Genomic DNA, 22,427 nt, shown 5'->3' on the forward strand with positions numbered 1-22,427 from the left:
GAAGTGTGTTTGACGCTGCATCTAGGAGTCATGGGTATTGCCTCAATGATTTTTTGCTATCAGGACCTGACCTTTACAATCAATTGTCATCTGTTCTCATGAATTTCCGTGAACACAAAATTGTTTTTGTAGGTGACATAAAAGAAATGTTTCTACAAATAAAAGTTCAGCAGATAGATCGACCAGCCCAGAGAATTTTGTGGCGTGAAAATAGGCGACAAGGTATAACAGACGTCTATGAAATACAAGTTTTATTTTTTGGAGCTAAATGCAGTCCAAGTATTGCACAACAAGTTAGGAATCGTAATGCAAGTGACTTTAAGAAAGAATACCCTAAAGCCTGTCAAGACATACTAGAAAAACATTACATGGACGACTACTTGGGAGGAGCAGATGACATTATCAGTGCCTACAACTGATTAAAGATGTTACATATGTACATCAGCAAGGTGGGTTTGAAATGTGCAACTGGATTTCAAACTCTTCAGAGGTTTTAGACCATATAAGACCGACAAAATGCCACAAAAAATCGATATCTCCCAAAAAGTTTAAAAATTTAACAGAAGAGCGTGTTTTAGGCCTGATGTGGGATTATGAAAAAGACAGTCTTGCTTATAACTTAAACTTTACAAAATCTCTTAGTGAAATTTTGAAATTGGAAAGGCGACCGACGAAACGTGAAGTACTTAAGATTACGATGTCAATTTTTGATCCTCTCGGATTTCTTTCCAATTTGCTCATATCGAATAAAATACTGTTACAAGCAATCTGGGATAGTGGCATCAACTGGGACGACCCTATCATAGATGAACATTTTGATTTGTGGAAAGAGCTAAGTAATTCGTTTGATAAAATTAGTAACTTCAGTGTACCAAGACTTATGACAAAACTTCCACCACTCAAACCAATGTCAATTCCGCGGTTGGAATTACAAGGAGCTTTATTGGGAGCAAGAATGAGTAAAATGATTAAAGAAACTTTGAATTTAAAAATAGGCAGAACGCATTTATGGACAGACTCGGAAATTGTTATGTATTGGCTCAAGTCGAGCAGCAAACGCTTCAAAACCTTTGTTTCCCAACGCTTAGGAGAAATACAGGAGATATCAAATGTAGGAGATTGGAAGTATGTTCCATCGGCTGGGTTTAAGCCGATGAGGCAACCAAAATCACTAAAATAGATTTTACAAACAACAATTTGTGGTTGACAGGTCCACAGTTTTTGCATAATAATAGTGATCACTGGCCAGTAGGAAAGATTTCAGTTGGGTCACAGGATATCGATCCAATTGACAAAGAGTATGTTAATGTCACTTCGCTTCTGAGAAATGATATTGACTTACCAGACGTTCTTCGATTCTCGAACTGGTTGCGGTTCTTAAGAGCCACAGCTTGGACACTACGTTATGTAGACCATTTAAAGCTCAAGAGACAAAATTGTAAGGAACTGACAGCCAAGGAAATAGATAGGGCAGAAATTTTAATATTTAAAAAAATGCAACTTGATAATTATCAACGTGAAGTTGAAAAATTGACCAAAGGTGAATCTGTTGATAATTCAAGTAGTTTAAAATCACTACTCTTAAAAATGTCAGATGACGGCTTAATTAGACTCAAAGGTAGACTGGACAATCTTAATGACAGCGACTATGACTTCAACTCGAAAAATCCCATTGTTCTAAGCAAAGATCACCCGATCATAAATCTTTAAGTATACCATTATCATCAAAAAAATTGTCATATTGGGGAAGAGACAGTTCTATCAAATCTTAGACATAAATTTTGGATCACAAAGTGTCGAAATACACTAAAAAAAAGTATACGTAATTGCCAGTATTGCAAAAACAAAAGAGGACAGCCACACAAAGCTATAATAGGGCAACTTCCAAAATGTAGGATAGAACCAACGGAGAGAGCATTTTTAAAAGTGGGCGTAGATTATTTTGGTCCGATAGAAATAACAGTAAACAGGAGTCATGTCAAGCGATATGGTGTAATATTTACATGTATGGCCTCTCGCGCAGTACATCTTGAGGTAGCCGAAGACCTTTCATGCAACGCATTTATGCATTTATTTCGTCAGTTTGGTTGTCGACGTGGTTTTCCAATTGAAATGTATTCGGATAATGGAACAAATTTTAAAAGAGCAAGCAAAGAAATTCAAGAAGTTATAACTGACTGGCCCAAAGATGAATTGTTGCAGTTTCTGACCACCAAAATTTGTTCATGGTTTTTTAATCCACCCTTGAGTCCGCATATCGGAGGAGCCTGGGAAAGACTTATACAAGCTCTAAAAAAGTATTTATGCTTTCTACTGAAAGAAAGATTTCCTAAAGAATACACATTGAAAACATTGTTTTGTGAAATTGAGCATATGATTAATAGCCGACCACTGTTGTATGTACCATCCGACTCCATGGACTCGGTACCATTGACTCCAAATGACATTTTAATTGGACCCGATTTTAGGGATTCATTTTATTCAACAGCCACTGATGGAGATTTGAAGGTGTTAGATATGTGGAAGGTGTCTCAAAGACTGGCCGATATGTTTTGGTTAAAATGGAGAAAAGAATATAGGCAATATCTTTTATACAGTCGTAAATGGACAAAAGAACAAAGTATGTTAAAAGAAGGTGACGTTGTTTTGATAACAGATTCTGATTTACCTAGAAATATTTGGCCTAAGGGCATTATTGTAAAGACATATCAAGCAACGGATGGATGCGTTCGTATTGTAGATGTTAAGATAAAAGATAAAATTTATAAACGACCTATAGTAAAGTTAATCAAGTATTGCTGCTATTCATAATTGAATAATTAGTTGCTGCAATACTTGGGAGGAGAATGTTGCGAAAAGAAATATATAATTTTGAATTTAACCCTTCTTGTACCGTACAACGAATATCGGATATTTTGTAAGTGTGACCGAAGTCAACACATTATGTATATTTTTGATTTAAGATGAGTTGGCAGTAGAGGTGGGCGCGGGCCGGGCCGGGCTTCGTGTCCCGCGGGCCTCGTCATGAAAACTGCGGGCTTCGTGCCTCAAATAGAGTTTGGCACGAAGTCGTGCGGGCTTCGTGCGTTAGCTAAAAGCCCGCTAGGCCCGAAGAGGTATATTTATGGTATATTTTGAAACGGAGAGAAGGTATATTCCGAATATATCTGAGGGTCTGACGGTATATTTCGGTATATTTATAAGGATTGGATGGTATATTTTTGTATATTTCTGAGGATCGGACTGTATGTTTGATCGATAATTCCGCGGTCACACTACTTGTCTTCTTCGTTTCGTCCAGCAAACATATCTTCAACAATGTCGAGGGAAAAACATTTTAAATTTTTTGAAAAATGCCAAAAACCTTAATTTACTACAAATTTTGGCTAAAAAAATATTAGGCATTCCTGCTAGCTCAGCAACGAGTGAGCGCGTTTCTTCCACATCAGGAAATATTTTAAATGATAGGAGGACCAGGCTAACAAGCGCTAATTTAGATAAACTAATATTTCTTTATAAAAACATGTAACTTATTTAGATTTAAGAAATAAAAACTAATATGTCTATATGTGTATTTTTATGCAGTTGATAATTGTTGGAAGTATCGGGCCGGGCCCCTTGTTAAATATGACCAGGCCGGGCCTATTCGGGCCTAAAAATTTCATTTCGTGCTCGGGCCGGGCCGGGCCTCAAAAAAGAGGCCCGCGCCCACCTCTAGTTGGCAGTCATTATCTAGATGTCGACTGAAAATTGTGGTGTATAAAGATTGACGAAGCTGTAAAAAAATAAAATTGAATACAAAGAAGTTGTCGGTGCACTATAAATTCCTGTTGGTTTATAAGAAATAACCCAACTACGACCAGAAATAAACATAAAGCCTGTGCATACGTGGTGCAAGGTTTGGTTGACGGAAATTATAGAATTCGGTCATTTAGTAACCCTCTGCCTCTTTGCTAGGTGAATATGAACACTAACAGTACTCTCATTCGGGACATTAAAATGTACATCTTCCTTACTCTCATTCAGGAAATTTATACCATCCGTACTCTCATTCGGGACATTATTCTGTACACTTTCCTTACTCTCATTCAGGAAATTTCTACCATCCGTACTCTCATTCAGGACATTACAATGTATATCTTCCTTACTCTTATTCAGGAAACTTCCACCATCCGTACTCTCATTCTGGATATTACATTGTATCTCTCCCATACTTTCATTCTGGGCATCCATTTCTTGTTCTACACTCTCGTTTGGAAACACCATGTCCACATCAGAGCTTATTGTTTTTAGGGAGTCAACATTGGATTTATATACATACATTTCATCCACTATCACATCTCTGGCTACTATGAATTTCTTATCTTCTTTCGCCCATATCTTAAAACCATTTGCTGCATACCCAATTAGTATACCACTAATTGATTTGTCGTCAAATTTTCTTTTCCTTGTCTTGTTGTGAATGAATACTTTTTGAACCGAATACTTTTAAGTACTTCAAATTTGGCTTCCTCTTATGCCACATTTCAAAAGGTGTCTTTTTGCATTTTTTTAATGCTCTACTTGGAGTTCTATTTACCAAATAGGTTGCTGTCAACACAGCTTCACCCCAAAAACGTGTATCTATGCTCGCTCCACTAACCATAGTACGAGCTTTCTCAGTGAGTGTCCTAATAATACGCTCAGACACACCATTTTGCTGGGGTGTATGTGGAATTTTCAAATGATAAGTAATACCTTTCTCAACACAATAGTTTTTCATTTCATTTGACAAATACTCCCTTCCATTATCTATATATAAGTTCACAACCTTTAAATTGAAATGAGCTTCAGATTTTGCTACGAAATCTTTAAAACAATCGAATACCTCAGACTTTTGAGTTATTAAATAGGTCACGCAATAGTGAGTATATTGGTCCACAAAAATTACATAATAATTTCTACCATCAATTGTAATAGGGCCACAAACATCTGAGTTAATAACAAATAAAGCTCTATCAATATAATCTTTACTTTTAAATTTGGCAAATAGCAACCTGGCTTGTTTTCCTTTAACACAAGCTTCACAAATGTCATAATCAAATTTAATCGATTTTAATAGATCAATATTTTCAAACATTTTATCTCGTATAATATCCATTAGTTTCCCTTCACTCATATGCCCTAAACGTGCATGCCACAATCGATCCATATTAATATTATTATTTGTTAAATATGCCCTATGGCATAAGTTAAATTCAACAATCGGTATGTTAGATGAGCACTTACCCTTTAAAATCGATTTGACCATGTTTGGTTACTTTTACACCATCTTTTGAGAACTCGATCGTCATTCCAGCCTCTTGTATTTTTTTGACAGATAGCAAGTTTTGCGGAATCTGCTCACAGTACAGTACATTTTTCAACGTAATATTTTGTTGCCAATTATTACTAACTTGAACCACACCCATTGCTGTGGCGTATATGTACTCATCATACTTGGCGACTGTGATTTCAATCGGTTGCTCCAAAACATCAAATCTTTCAAAAAGACTCTTATCGTTGACCATATGGTCGGACGCACCAGAATCCAAAACAAACGAGAAGGAACGTGTGAGTCGCTTCTGGGGACGCGACTCTACTTATACCCGTACTCAGTCAGTATATATGTAAGCTTATAATTTATGTGTTTAACCTATACTATATATTTAATACGTAAGCGCCGCTCGAATCAGCTACCAATTTAATATATAAAATATATATAGCTAATATATATAGCTATATATAGCTTATATATATTTAATATAGTTAATTGGTACCCAGGGAACACCACGGGGAGGCCATCGCGAAGCAATGGGGTCACTCTAGCCAAAACATAATCTTGGGGACCTACGAGTCGACTTGAGCTGCTTTTAAAAGCATTTTAAGCTCCTTATTCCCCAAAAAATTAAAAAACAGGATTCCAATCCTTCGCCAAAAATATAAATACATAAATATACGTAAATAAATCTAATTAAAATAAAAAGCCTTAAACAAATTAAATAATTAAAAAAAAGAGCTTAAGTACTAATTACGCTTAAATATAAATAATATAAAATATGTACACTAATGCCTGCTAGCTAAAAGAAATCTATACTTCTGCCTCCCTAACATTAACTAAAATTCCACTATGATAACTATAGACAGTCTCAAAGGTGCGCGCGGTGGCCCTGCTATCGGAAATGTTTGAAAACGCCCAGTCAATATGCGTATTGCAATTGGTTGTGGACGAGTCCAAACCTAACAAAGACCTAAAATTCCTTTCTAAAAGGAATTCATAAAGTTCCCTACAGCAACCAGAACGAGAATGCAGGCATAAATTAAAATCACCTAACACTAAAGAATTGCTACCTAAAAACGGAAAACGCTGAACTAAGTGCTTAAATTCGTCTTTAAACTTTGGCAACGGATAACTGGGGGTTCTGTTAATAACAATAAAACCGACAGATTTGTACGTAAACAAAGCATATTCGAACACCGAAGATGCTAAGTTTCCGCAGCATAAAATCGATTACTTTCAACAAAACTAAAGTGATCTAAAAGATCATTCCTAACAAATATTAGAATGCCTCTTTTCGGTCTAGCTCCGCTGGCTACGGACTGGCAATCTAACCGCACTGCTGTGGAATAGCCAGGAATATTATAAGCTTCATTTGAGTAAGTGGAAGCCTCAACGAAGCACAAAATAGAAGATTTGAGCATTAGCTCATCAGAAGAGACATCGCTAAAATGGCAGTGCAAGTTTTCCGTATTATGGAAGAAAATATTAAATTCGGACGGATTGAGTAAACAATCGAAGTGGGTGTGAAGTAACTTAGCGGAACGTAAGCTCTCCATCTCTCTCGCGACAGGACAGTTCTGCTTGGGTTTCGGGGGAATGAAAGGCCCAACGATATAAAGTCCATTCGCACTGGTGGCCCTACTGCAAGCTACATACAATGCTTCTCTTTGCATATTGGAGGAAGTGTGGACGACAACTTTGCTGTATGTAGCTCCCTGACTCTTATGAATAGTTATAGCTATTGCAGCTACAACCGGAAATTGTTTACGGTCTATAGTAACCTGTTCGTTTTGGTGGTATTGAAAACTCTTTGTGGTTTTCTGAATTGGTGTCCATGAAGATTCGTTACTATGGCTGCGTTTCGACCGTGCGTTAACTCCTACGCTTTCTTCGAGAAAATGTATCCAAAGAAGTTCGGGTGTATTGGATGAGCTAAGATCTATCTGCATTAAAACACCAGTGGCTCCGTTAACAAGGCCGTCTGATGTATCTACATTGACTGTCATCAGTCAAAATCATATATTTTGAGAACCAATGAAGTACACAAACCTTGTGTATTAGAAGTTTTGAAACTCTTAACAGCCTCCAGATATCTAGTTTTAATATCTGGGGTAAGATGTTCGGCTTTGATGCAGTCTGAAGCTATTGAAGTATATTCTGCTGTCATAATCGATGATAGCTTCTCCCTATTGTACCTTTCTGTCTCTTTATTGCTATAAAATAAGTGGATCGCATCTCTTGGAGCTTGACTGCCGTCAACTATTCTGTCCCTAAGCAATTGAATATCTTCAGACGACATTTCGGCCGATGCCATGTTATTTAGTGCGATTGCAAAAGGTTGGTCATCTCGCTGTCGCATAATCTCTGTAAGTTCGAAAAACTTGAAGCCATCCCAGAGACTAGAGCCAACTATAGCACTGTATGGATTAAGCGCACTTGATGAGGATTTGAATATCCAACGATCACCTACTGGACATAACTTCCTTAGATCGCCGAACACGATAACAGAAATGCCACCAAAAGGACTTTCGTGCCTTGAAAATATTTGCTTTAGGCGCCTATCCAAATATGAAAACATTTTTTCACCGACCATAGAAATCTCGTCAATTATAAGAAGTTTAAGATCAATAAATCTTGAACGCAAGGTATTTAATAAATCTGGGCCCAGTTGTTTAAAAGCATGGCTGGATTGATTGAGGGGTAATGAAAACATTGAGTGAAGTGTGGCACCTCCAATACCAAATGCAGCTTTTCCTGTGGGAGCACACAGAAGTACTTTTACAGTATTTGGGTCAGATCCTGGTATACGATTAAGCTCCTGAGAAATGGTCTGAAAAATGGTAGATATTGTTCTACTCTTGCCGACGCCTGCGCCGCCACCTACAAACTCATAAAAAAGTGCCTTATCTCTCACATTATGAAGAACATGTGTGTGATAAGTTTTTTGCTTTAAATTAAGCGATCTTATCATATTGGCTAAATCAGTAAGGGAAACAAATGTGGGAAGCTTAATTAATCGAATACTCCTATCTGGATCCGCTGCCTGGTCATTCAAGTTTAAAACATTTATTTGAGAACCTATTTCAGGAATCGCTAAAGCTCTAAATTCCTCATCAATTGCCTCATCACCTGCCTCACCTGCATTTTCTACCCTATTGGCTTCGGCTTCCATGGCCCTCCTAAGCACGTCTTCTAAATCTGCTAATGCATTGTATTTTTGGAAATTCGAACTAACTAATTCCTGATGATCCCTATAAACATCCTCACAATTCCTGCTCACTAACTCTGCCTCTTCATTTCTCCACGGATAAAACAGCATCACTAGTGCTCTAAAATAGTTCGACCTATCTGTGTTTATATTAAACCTCATATATTTTAAAATCGAAGGCTTGGTCCGTTCCCTAATAAAACCACTACTATTGCGGAGAGGGAAATATACTTCTACTAGGACCTCATTTTTTTCGTCCTCTTCATCATCATTTTGGCCAGTTCTTTTATCGCTTTTAGAAAATTCATAATTTGCTGCAAAATCGGCTAAACACAGGCCATCAAGAAAAGTTGGTCTTTGTTCATACCGCTCCAGCAATCCTTTGACGAATATGTCAGTGGAATCCTGATTCATATTTTGAAGGTTGCTTGTGGATTTGAGCATTCGAACTCGTTGCTCTGGATGGAAAGTATTTACTTGAACACATTTGTTGCTGGTTCCGGACAACGGAATGCCTAGACAACAGTATACGGCTTCCTGAGCAGATATCTCAGTGCCAGAAATAAACTTATGACCAATGTGCTGTAGCTTTTCTCTGATCGTGTAATTGCCCCCTTGAACTTCGCTTACCGCCGCGCGCATAAGCTTTGAAATACCCCTTTGGGATTTATTTATATAGTTAATTATATAGCTACAGCACGAATAAGGGTCCAAAATGTATTGGATATCCATATTGGCCCTTTGCATTGAAAGAATGTGTTTATTATAAGCATTAATGTTAATCTCAGCAAATGACCTTTTTAGAAAAATTGTTGGTTTCTTCAAACCAGAACATATTGCATATTTGTAGTCCTCGTAATTGAGGCTCACTTGTTCGTGCGAAAGAATGTTTTCAAATATGCTCAAGTGATCAATCATATCAGGGGATTGATCACAATTTAATAGGTCTTTAATTTTCTTAAAATTTCATTGGTGAAAATCAAGGTTTGGAGTTTCCTCCGGCAATGGACTCAATATCTCCGTTTGGGGCATTGGAGGGTATGGAATACCGAATCTGCAAACTTTGTTTCCACTTTTACCAACTGTCTTAAGACATGACCTGTTTGTGTGCTTATGCTTTTGGTATTCAACATACGGAGCTAATTCTGAGTCTGTTATATCTACTGTAATATGTTTATTAATGAAGGCTACAACTGTTGAAATTGACTCAGTTCTGGTTAAGTCCACTGCTGGGGCATCTTTCAGCCAAAACATGCCGTGAATATGGGGAGAACCTCTCTGTTGAAATTCAACACGCCAATAGAATTTGATGACGAAGTTTTCTCCGAAAATGCCCTCTGGACTCCTCATAACTTTTAAAATCTCGCGATACCTATAATCGAAATACCTAGCACAAGTAACTGGATCTGCCCTAATAAGACGCGCCTTTTCGTCCCAAACTAAATCAATGGCCTCTTCTTCGCTAATTATGATTCTATCTACGTTTTTTTGAGCAAAACAAGCAACTCTGGCCACCGCGTTTCAGCAGCAGACAGAGTGATAAAAAAAGTCGGCAGGCCGAACTGACGAATCATGGCCATAACCTTCTTCTTTTCATCCTCCCAGTGAGCTGGAGACGAGCGAATATCTCGAAGAACTCTATATCCCTCATCGTGGTTAATAAGTCCCCCTATGAAATTCTCATTAAGAGCGTTGGCTGCCGTTACTGCACTGGAAATGCTCCGCTTACGTAAGCAGATTGAAATATTATTGCGAATCTTAATGAGTTCTAATTTCTTGTAATTGAAAAACAGTTTATCAGTTCTACAACCTCTCCTATCTACATTTCGAAGCTCTGATCTAACTATGGTTGTATAACTTTCTGAGCATGGTCTCTTGACGCCTGCGTATATTGTGGGAAAGGATAACTCTTCCGAGTCAATATCTAGGATCATGTCGAGAGGTCTTTGGCCTTCGCCTGGTGCTATTCTTACAGGTGTATCATTAAATGCAATGTTATTTTCAAGCAGAGTTTCCTGACCTCCAGGATTGAGTTCATCAGCTTCCAAATCCTCGTCAGGATGGGCTGGCTCTGCGTCTACAATCCTATCTCTATTCTGCATCGCTTCTAATACGGCAGCGTCTGCCTGAGATGCTACAAATGGAACTATATCGGATCTAAATTTAGACATCCATTCCTCGTTAACTTTAACACCATGCTTTTTATATAGATCTGTGGTAACTAAATAGCTGAGAGCCTCAAGAACTTTTAAAGGTCTAATGGTTTCAGCCATGAAATCAGCACCAATTGCCAGTCTACGTTTCAGGTGGAGCTGAACAACCTGGGCTTCATGGAAAGCACGTGGAAGCTTTTTTACGGCTTCGTCTATTGAAATAGGGACGTTTACTACTGCTCCTTTAATGGCATTTTGGCCTCGCGATCCGTCTAATAGACTCATAATTATCATAAATGGAAGTCGAGGAGAAATCAGTCGTTCCTCTAATTTAGTAAGCCCCTTTAAACAGTCGGGCAGCATAGGGAAATCTAATCCATTTTGGAAGAAAAGCTTAGGCCTGTTGCCTTTCTTTATTTTGCTGTTACATGTTCGGCAGAACTTTAATTTTTGGCAGTCAGAAGGGAATTCTAGAAGGCTTTGAAGAGCGAAAATTTCTGCACTAAACTCGCAACAATTTTGTAAAACCTCGCGAGAAATTTTACAAATTTTTTTTGGGGAACCAGAGGCCTTTACAAGAAAGGCAAACCTGATCAGGACCCATCTTTACATTCCTATTGTAAACTACTTTTAGAGCTTCTAGGCCACTAAGCCTTATTCTGGGTCCTATCTGAGCCCTATCCTGGGAGATATTTGCTCTTTCTCCCTGCATTCGGGAGGCGTTTCTCAAGTTTTGCTCAAGCCTATTGCTGCTATCGCTCCTATATTGGCTAAGTCTCTGACTAGCACTTCTGGCAGCGTCAATTGCGGACCGTCGAGCTGCGGCACGAGCAGTTTGACGTGCCAGAGTTTCTCGCTCTCGTAAGATATGCCTACGGTCTATTAAACTTCTTTCTTGGGCCAAAGACAATATAAGTATAAGATGCGTAACGCCATACGAAATTTCTGCACAGGAATTTTCGGGGCTGGCTCTAGAGCTGGCTCCAGGCTCTCTTGAAATTTTTTAGAGAGAGAGAGCGCTCTAGAGCCAGCCGCTCTCATGTATGCATTCAGCATACGAAGGCACACGAAGTTGGTTCTTTGCCGATGCGACAGCCGAGCCGAGTCGTTGCGACGACTGTATGTGTGCACATGCATACGTTTTTTACAGCGCTGTCGAAATATACCCTTCACTTTATAAGTGTAAGTTAATTTTGCAAGACGCTTACCACCCCAATATTAACGAGAAGGAACGTGTGAGTCGCTTCTGGGGACGCGACTCTACTTATACCCGTACTCAGTCAGTATATACATTTTTGAGCTTATGATTTTTAAGAATTTTAGAAAAAAAAAATTTTACATTTTACATTTTTTTGCTACATATGATATCTACATCTACATATACAATGTATATTCTACATCTAACATGTAGATTTTACATGTGCCAATTAGATTCTACATCTGCTCCGCTAGGGGTTGCTCGCGCACTGAACGCGGCAGAATGTGCGAGCGAGAAGGAAAATGAGATGCGTTGTCTGGGCGGGAGGGGGAGGGGAAGCAACTGAAAATTAATTTCGTCATTCTGGCTATAATTATGATCCGATCTGATTCAGATTCAGCAATCTGGTAGATATGGGCATTCTCTACTATACTGCGTTTTTTGTTTTATCGTATCTTTAAAACTGTGCCTGCCACAGATTTTCGTCCTTTGTGTGGGCGGAAGGGGGCGGGGCGAAATTTTGAAATACACTTGTAGCAGTGTGATATCACATGAGTCTGGAAACCAAATTTGGTTTCTCTAGCTCTTATAGTCTCTGAGATCCAGGCGCTCATCGAGACGGACAGACGGACGGACGGACGGACAGACAGACATGGCTATAACGACTCGGCTATTGATGCTGATCAAGAATATATATACTTTATGGGGTCGGAAAATTTTCCTTCTCTGCGTTACACACATCCACTTTTACCACAAATCTAATATACCCCTTAACTCTTTTTTGAGTACGGGTATAAAAAACTGTTATATTGTATATGTTTAAGCCGCAAAGTAGGCACCGATGCAGCCCATAGGCTGCAAGCTCATGCTCCCGAAGCATGAAAGCTTTTGGAGCGGCCTCTTCAGTGCTCATTAGATTTAAGCTTAATCATACCAGAGTTAGTTGAAATCAGACCTTGGAATAAAGCACAACGCGCACGCGCATCATTTTCGCAAATTACATACATCTTCTTCTTATTGTTTGGGCACCTAAATCCCACGAGCCACCAGAAGTGAAGGACGAGAAAAGCAGGCAAGGATCTCCCACTACAATCAGTGGTCCTTCGAGCCGGATTTCATCATTGGATTTTTTTTTATTTTTCACCGAAAAAAAAATCACGGAGATCATCCCCCCAATCCGCTCGCCACAGCTTGCTCAAGAGGAATTGCCAGCTAAGTATATAAAAACCGTCCAATTTGCAACCAAAAAGGTTCTGTGCAGTGTATAGTGTGTGGAGAAACTCCATAGTGAGGAAGTGCAAGTGAAGACGAAAAAAACCGCTATTTGTTTACCTTTTTATACCCGTACTCAAAAAAGAGTTAAGGGGTATATTAGATTTGTGGTAAAAGTGGATGTGTGCAACGCAGAGAAGGAAACGTTTCCGACCCCATAAAGTATATATATTCTTGATCAGCATCAATAGCCGAGTCTATATAGCCATGTCCGTCTGTCCGTCTTGATGAGCGCCTGGATCTCAGAGACTATAAGAGCTAGAGAAACCAAATTTGGTTTCCAGACTCATGTGATATCACACTGCTACAAGTGTATTTCAAAATTTCGCCCCGCCCCCTTCCGCCCACACAAAGGACGAAAATCTGTGGCAGGCACAGTTTTAAAGATACGATAAAACTAAAAACGCAGTATCGTAGAAAATGCCAATATCTACCAGACTGCCGAATCTGAATCAGATCGGATCATAATTATAGCCAGAATGAAGAAATTAATTTTCAGTTGCTTCCCCTCCCCCTCCCGCCCAGACAACGCATCTCATTTTCCTTCTCGCTCGCACATTCTGCCGCGTTCAGTGCGCGAGCAACCCCTAGCGGAGGATATGTAGAATCTAATTGGAACATGTAAAATCTACATGTTAGATGTATAATATACATTGTATATGTAGATGTAGATATCATATGTAGCAAAAAAATGTAAAATGTAAAATTTTTTTTTTTTCTAAAATTCTTAAAAATCATAAGCTCAAAAATGTATATACTGACTGAGTACGGGTATAAGTAGAGTCGCGTCCCCAGAAGCGACTCACACGTTCGCCATCTTTTTTTCCGCCAAAAATCGGACAAGTGCAACGACCCATCAGGCGCACATATGTACGTACTTATATACATAGGCACACGCTGATCTCCGCTAATTCCATTCCGCTTAGAGAAGCACTGCATCGAACCTAGTGCATCGAACATGTTGGATCGCGACTAGGGTGGCGAACATACATATGCACATATGTACATACGGTTTTTTCTCTTTGGCGCTCTCGTCTCTTGCACTGTACACACATATGCATAATCCGCACAAGTTATTTTAAATAAGAACCAAACAAAAAAAAATTATAAAATAAAATAACGTTTAAGTGCATGTACATAGTACCACCTTTTTTGTAGGTGTACTTTATGTTTTTGTTCCTTTTCCTCCGCCAAAACTAACTCCATTCACCCAATCACCTTATATTATTTAAGTGCATGCTACATCCATTTAATACTTCAGCAATTTTGAACCATCCGCAGCCTGCAATAAAATAAAATATACACAGCGCTTTTCCTCTATTAAAAACAAATCATATCACCTATATAAAACACCTTACATACATACACGCATATCCACACAGTACGGGATCCGCCTCAAGCATTTACATACGTACATACATACATACCGCGAGCTTAGCTTACAGCAGCTGCTCCATTCCTCTTTGTGCTTATGGTGATGCCCTGTACGACGCGGGTATATAGTTTTCATGAAAAGGTACGGCACTTGGGGGGGGGGGGAGCACTGATTGTAGTGGGAGATCCTTGCCTGCTTTTCTCGTCCTTCACTTCTGGTGGCTCGTGGGATTTAGGTGCCCAAACAATAAGAAGAAGATGTATGTAATTTGCGGAAATGATTTCCAAGGTCTGATTTCAACTAACTGTGGTATGATTAAGCTTAAATCTAATGAGCACTGAAGAGGCCGCTCCAAAAGCTTTCATGCTTCGGGAGCATGAGCTTGCAGCCTATGGGCTGCATCGGTGCCTACTTTGCGGCTTAAACATCCTCCCCCCCTTGCAATATAGTTGCAAAGAAAAAATAGGAACGGGGAAGGGCCGTCCGTGCTTGGGACCACTCCTGGCAGAATCACCTTTGGATATACGTCGGCTCCGAGTACCAAGGAAATGGTACATGGCCGATGGAATTGAGCATCCGCCAGGTCCATGTTGGCGAAGTGCTCCTTTACGTGGTCTCCCAGGGGTCTCGTCGGTGTTCGTATTTGGAGCTGAGGCTCCACCGTCAGGACCACCTCTAGCCTGACATCGCTCTTCAGTATATGTATATCCCTTCAACGATAATTTATTTTAAGATGGTATATTCGATAATGATGATCGGATATACATATATAAAAATACGTAATATATTTAATACATGAAATTCCATGAATCACATTGGAATAATTGCCATTAGGGTATTCCGGATGCGACGTATTCAACGCCGGTATATAATTTCGTTTCTCAACTCATAAAAAGGTTTCCGTCTCGAAAATCGTCCGCTTAGCACAAGTACGCACACATACGCACTTGCTGTTCTGTGTGTACTTACACATGCAAGCGGATTCTATTTTTAGATTCGTACGCTCTCAAATTTGTGCGAGCTGGCCGAAAAATTGTCTTGCATATGGCAATTGAAATGTATGAGCGTTCCGCATCTTATACTTATATTGTCTTTGCTTGGGCCCTGCGAACTCTATCCTGCTCTCTTTCTAACAGTCGTCTCCGTTCGTTATATCTACGCAGGCGCTGTCGCCTCTCTGTATTTGTTCTTTGCTACGTGTTCTACTGTGTTTTGTTCCTGCTCTCTATTCCTATAGTCTAAGTCCTGCCTTCGTCTGGACCGACGCGCAGTATCGGCCACTTGCTCCTCACGTCTAATCTGCGCGTCCGTTCGTCTCACTATATGCCCTACTGTGTTTTCTTCCTGCTCTCTATTCCTATAGTCTAAGTCCTGTCTTCGTCTGGACCGACGCGCAGTATCGGCCACTTGCTCCTCAAGTCTAATATATGCGTCTGTTCTTCTAACAGTATGTAAGGCTGTATTTTGTCCCTGCTCTATAGTCCTATATCTTTGGCTCCGTCTCCGTCTGGCACACGACGCAGAGTGTCGGTCACTTGGCCCTGTCGTGGAATCTGCTCGCCTACTCGTCCTTCTATATTTCCTAAAGATTGGTTCCGTATCCGTCCGGACCGACGCACAGAATCGGCCACTTGTCGTCTTGTCGTATGTCCTCGTGTATTTGGAATCTCTTCAACAGAGACGGCTGCGTGTTCTCCCAGCGCTACAGCTAGAACCTGCCCACCTGATACCTGCTCTTGGACCTCAATCTCCTGTTGCTGGTTCCTACCAGAATCTGAATGTTCTAAATTTTCCCTATTTTCTAACTGTTCCCTATTTGATCTGTTTCTCAACCTGCGTCTCTGAGACTGTTGAGAAGCAGATTGTCTCTTCTACGTGGCATTTTACAAAAATGTATAAATTTAAAAATATAAAATAATAATAATAAAATAATAAAAAATATTAATTAATAATATATAAATAATATATAAATTAAAACAATAATATAAAATATAGAAATATAAAATAATAATATAAATAATAAGATAATATATTAATAATTTAAGGAAATAATTAAGATAAAATAAAAATACATATAAAATCTAACACTGCAAATACTCCCCAAAGCGGAGCGAACAGCAGCGACGTCCGTTGGAAGGCAGCAGCGACGTCAGTTGGAAGGCAGCAGCGACGTCAGCAGCGGCACCAAAAAGCGCGCGCGATTGCACCGACGTAGTTAGCTACTACTAATAGCTTCTAACTCACGATCGGCGCAGAAAAACTAAGTCCCTATATCACTCCTAGCAAGCACTACTTTAAGCTATTAATCTAAGAGCTAAACTAGTTTAAATATGATTATTTAACGCACTTTATCGCAATCGGCAATCGGGAAGTCTCTATCGCTCACGGTGGCTCGATTTCGACTGGTCAAACCAATACAATTGCTTACTGAGATTCCGCGGTTTTTTTACTCAAGAGCAAGTAAAAAAGTAGAGCGCAAAAGGAAGAAAAAACCGAGTCAAGACATGCATGCGTAACGGACAATTCAATGCATATGTATGTATATATTTACATATGTACAGCAGAAAACCAATCTGTCTGAGCCATTTCTATGCAAATGTTTTAACTAGAATATGCTTATACTTCTAATTGCATTTCTATAGCGTGGGGTGGTGGGTGGTAAATGATTTCATTTACTATTTCTCTTTGCTATCGCTGTTCGCTGTATGTTTGTATGTATGTGCATGCATGTGTGTAAATAGACAACCGCGCATCTTCTCAATTGAGAGAGCACTTGTCTGAGTGGGCAGAGAACTCTCAAGTGGAAACAGAGAGATAGAGAGAAAGACTCAAAGACATTTCGGCGGTTTTTTTTTCTCATTCCTTTCACAGGAATTTTAAGAGTCAAAACATTTGCGTGTCACCCCTCCCCTACGTAAATAAACGGCTGATTTTAACAGCGCATGTAAAGGCTAAATGAAAGAGCGGCAATATCTTAAATATATATTTAATATTAATATATTTTATTACTAACATAAATATGTAAATATACATGTACGTGTAGTCATACGTGCATATGCATGTAAATTTATGAAATTGCCAACAAATTGTTTACCAATTGCTTGGGTGGAAGGAGAAGATGCTCTATCTCTCTCCCTCTCGTTGGTCGCGCTGTTGGCAAAAGGGTCATATTGAAATGTTGGTTAATGCGGGAGGAGAGGAAGATCATGCAAAAGACGAGAAAAAGCAAACAGGTAGCGCATCGCTCATCTGACTTGTGGAATTGTGGACAGGGCCGGCCCAAACCCGGGCCATGTTGCCAAATATAACCGAAATATTTCGCACTCCATCTAGCTATACTAATATACATTTTCAATCAATTTCCCTTTTGGCGCCCTGATGTGAAAGGGGAAAGAGAGAGATAGAGAAAGAGACAGAGCCAGCCGCTGGTGTTTTAGATTTCGCGTTTGTTTTAACGGACAATTCTCATTATTTTCAAAGGGAGTTTAGATGACAACCTGCATTCGCTGGTTCCCCTCCCCACCATAAAATATAACGGCTGATTTAAACAGCAGCATGTATGTAGGACCTACATTGATATGTAGATATGTATGTGCAAATATGTATGTATGTATGTACATATATATACGTATGTATGTATATAAATTGGTTTTATTATTAATATTTATACATATGTACATATGTAATTTTTTCAACTTGTTAGCTGGGCGGGAGATGGGTGGTTAATGTGTTGTTGCGAACATGTGATATTGTTAAGAACGCTGTCTCTCTTTGATCTGGCTGTTGGCAAAAGAGGCAGGTTGATTTGATAATGTGGGAGGGGGATTGTTTTAAGGCATCAACAGCAGATAAGGAGAGAGAGGGGTACGGCTGATGCACACATACATACATATGTACCTATGTATGTTCATTGGCTTTAATAAAAACTTATGCATATGTAACTCATTTAACTTATTGCCGTGGTTGGTGGGCGGGCGGTCGATGGTTGTTGTCTGTTGTCTGTTTTAAAACACGTGATATCGCAAGGCATGCTCTTTCTCTCTCTCTCTCTTTCTGTCTCCCATTTTCTGCCTGGTTGTTGCAAAAGGGCCAAACTGATTTGTTTATGTGGGAGGGGGTGATTGTTTTAAGTCATAGAATCTAATACATCAACAAGCAGACTACGCTTCTTGGTCACAATAGCTAGCAGAGAGAACCCAGCAGCTAGAGTAGGGTTTGCTGTTTAATTGCGTGGGATTAATATTAATCATTATGGGTAAAGGAGCAGTGCAGGGGTAAAGCAGACCGCGCACTACACGCTGAAGAGTGTGTGAGTGGGAGAGAATGAGTAAGCGCATGGGGTAGGTTAGCTATGGAAAACAATTTATTTTTTTTCTGGCTATAATAATGATCCGATCTGATCCAGATCCGGCATTCTGATAGATATGGGCATTCTCTACGATTCTGTGTTTTTATTAGTTTTCTAGTATCTTCAAAATTGTGGCTGCCACAGATTTTCGTCCTTGGTGGGGGCGGTGCAAAATTTGGAAATACACTTGTAGCAGTGTGATATTACATGAGTCTGTACATCTAACATGTAGATTGTACATGTACCATTTATATTCTACATCTCCTCCGCTAGGGGTTGCTCGCGCACTGAACGGGGGAGGGGAAGCAACTGAAAATTAATTTCTTCATTCTGGCTATAATTATGATCCGATCTAATTCAGATTCGGCAATCTGGTAGATATGGGCATTCTCTACGATACTGCGTTTTTAGTTTTATCGTATCTTTAAAACTGTGCCTGCCACAGATTTTCGTCCTTTGTGTGGGCGGAAGGGGGCGGGGCGAAATTTTGAAATACACTTGTAGCAGTGTGATAGCTTTGATAGTCTCTGAGATCCAGGCGCTCATCAAGACGGACAGACGGACAGACGGACATGGCTATATCGACTCGTCTATTGATGCTGATCAAGAATATATATACTTTATGGGGTCGGAAACGTTTCCTTCTCTGCGTTGCACACATCCACTTTTACCACAAATCTAATATACCCCTTAACTCTTTTTTGAGTACGGGTATAAAAAGGGAAACAAATAGCGGTTTTTTTCGTCTTCACTTGCACTTCCTCACTATGGAGTTTCTCCACACACTATACACTGCACAGAACCTTTTTGGTTGCAAATTGGACGGTTTTTATATACTTAGCTGGCAATTCCTCTTGAGCAAGCTGTGGCGAGCGGATTGGGGGGATGATCTCCGTGATTTTTTTTCGGTGAAAAATAAAAAAAAATCCAATGATGAAATCCGGCTCGAAGGACCACTGATTGCAGTGGGAGATCCTTGCCTGCTTTTCTCGTCCTTCACTTCTGGTGGCTCGTGGGATTTAGGTGCCCAAACAATAAGAAGAAGATGTATGTAATTTGCGGAAAATGATGCGCGTGCGCGTTGTGCTTTATTCCAAGGTCTGATTTCAACTAACTCTGGTATGATTAAGCTTAAATCTAATGAGCACTGAAGAGGCCGCTCCAAAAGCTTTCATGCTTCGGGAGCATGAGCTTGCAGCCTATGGGCTGCATCGGTGCCTACTTTGCGGCTTAAACATCCCCCCCCTTGCAATATAGTTGCAAAGAAAAAATAGGAACGGGGAAGGGCCGCCTTTCTCTGTTCACACGGTGTTGCAAGTGCCAGAGAGAGTCCACCCGAACACAGTGTTCTGCGCAACTGGGAAGCCGTCCGTGCTTGGGACCACTCCTGGCAGAATCACCTTTGGATATACGTCGGCTCCGAGTACCAAGGAAATGGTACATGGCCGATGGAATTGAGCATCCGCCAGGTCCATGTTGGCGAAGTGCTCCTTTACGTGGTCTCCCAGGGGTCTCGTCGGTGTTCGTATTTGGAGCTGAGGCTCCACCGTCAGGACCACCTCTAGCCTGACATCGCTCTTCAGTATATGTATATCCCTTCAACGATAATTTATTTTAAGATGGTATATTCGATAATGATGATCGGATATACATATATAAAAATACATAATATATTTAATACATGAAATTCCATGAATCACATTGGAATAATTGCCATTAGGGTATTCCGGATGCGACGTATTCAACGCCGGTATATAATTTCGTTTCTCAACTCATAAAAAGGTTTTCGTCTCGAAAATCGTCCGCTTAGCACAAGTACGCACACATACGCACTTGCTGTTCTGTGTGTACTTACACATGCAAGCGGATTCTATTTTTAGATTCGTACGCTCTCAAATTTGTGCGAGCTGGCCGAAAAATTGTCTTGCATATGGCAATTTAAATGTATGAGCGTTCCGCATCTTATACTTATATTGTCTTTGCTTGGGCCCTGCGAACTCTATCCTGCTCTCTTTCTAACAGTCGTCTCCGTTCGTTATATCTACGCAGGCGCTGTCGCCTCTCTGTATTTGTTCTTTGCTACGTGTTCTACTGTGTTTTGTTCCTGCTCTCTATTCCTATAGTCTAAGTCCTGTCTTCGTCTGGACCGACGCGCAGTATCGGCCACTTGCTCCTCACGTCTAATCTGCGCGTCCGTTCGTCTCACTATATGCCCTACTGTGTTTTCTTCCTGCTCTCTATTCCTATAGTCTAAGTCCTGTCTTCGTCTGGACCGACGCGCAGTATCGGCCACTTGCTCCTCAAGTCTAATATATGCGTCTGTTTCTTCTAACAGTATGTAAGGCTGTATTTTGTCCCTGCTCTATAGTCCTATATCTTTGGCTCCGTCTCCGTCTGGCACGACGCAGAGTGTCGGTCACTTGGCCCTGTCGTGGAATCTGCTCGCCTACTCGTCCTTCTATATTTCCTAAAGATTGGTTCCGTATCCGTCCGGACCGACGCACAGAATCGGCCACTTGTCGTCTTGTCGTATGTCCTCGTGTATTTGGAATCTCTTCAACAGAGACGGCTGCGTGTTCTCCCAGCGCTACAGCTAGAACCTGCCCACCTGATACCTGCTCTTGGACCTCAATCTCCTGTTGCTGGTTCCTACCAGAATCTGAATGTTCTAAATTTTCCCTATTTTCTAACTGTTCCCTATTTGATCTGTTTCTCAACCTGCGTCTCTGAGACTGTTGAGAAGCAGATTGTCTCTTCCTACGTGGCATTTTACAAAAATGTATAAATTTAAAAATATAAAATAATAATAATAAAATAATAAAAAATATTAATTAATAATATATAAATAATATATAAATTAAAACAATAATATAAAATATAGAAATATAAAATAATAATATAAATAATAAGATAATATATTAATAATTTAAGGAAATAATTAAGATAAAATAAAAATACATATAAAATCTAACACTGCAAATACTCCCCAAAGCGGAGCGAACAGCAGCGACGTCCGTTGGAAGGCAGCAGCGACGTCAGTTGGAAGGCAGCAGCGACGTCAGCAGCGGCACCAAAAAGCGCGCGCGATTGCACCGACGTAGTTAGCTACTACTAATAGCTTCTAACTCACGATCGGCGCAGAAAAACTAAGTCCCTATATCACTCCCTAGCAAGCACTACTTTAAGCTATTAATCTAAGAGCTAAACTAGTTTAAATATGATTATTTAACGCACTTTATCGCAATCGGCAATCGGGAAGTCTCTATCGCTCACGGTGGCTCGATTTCGACTGGTCAAACCAATACAATTGCTTACTGAGATTCCGCGGTTTTTTTACTCAAGAGCAAGTAAAAAAGTAGAGCGCAAAAGGAAGAAAAAACCGAGTCAAGACATGCATGCGTAACGGACAATTCAATGCATATGTATGTATATATTTACATATGTACAGCAGAAAACCAATCTGTCTGAGCCATTTCTATGCAAATGTTTTAACTAGAATATGCTTATACTTCTAATTGCATTTCTATAGCGTGGGGTGGTGGGTGGTAAATGATTTCATTTACTATTTCTCTTT

General features: G+C 39.9%; 1 long non-coding RNA gene across 2 annotated transcripts; it reads right to left on the minus strand.

Annotated features, from left to right (window-relative positions):
• Positions 1-14,236: 14,236 nt before the first annotated feature.
• Positions 14,237-14,604, minus strand: LOC121405146. 2 transcript variants are annotated; one of them, XR_005968392.1, is made up of 2 exons: positions 14,558-14,604; positions 14,237-14,412 (listed from the first exon to the last, which is right to left on the minus strand). It is a non-coding gene; the product is annotated as an uncharacterized LOC121405146 (long non-coding RNA). The 2 variants fall into 2 exon arrangements; XR_005968393.1 differs by having other exon boundaries at positions 14,546-14,583.
• Between the last annotated feature and the right edge of the window lie 7,823 nt (positions 14,605-22,427).

This window comes from Drosophila obscura, unplaced genomic scaffold (genome assembly GCF_018151105.1).
Source record: "Drosophila obscura isolate BZ-5 IFL unplaced genomic scaffold, ASM1815110v1 contig_75, whole genome shotgun sequence".
NCBI classification, from domain to species: Eukaryota; Metazoa; Arthropoda; class Insecta; order Diptera; family Drosophilidae; genus Drosophila; species Drosophila obscura.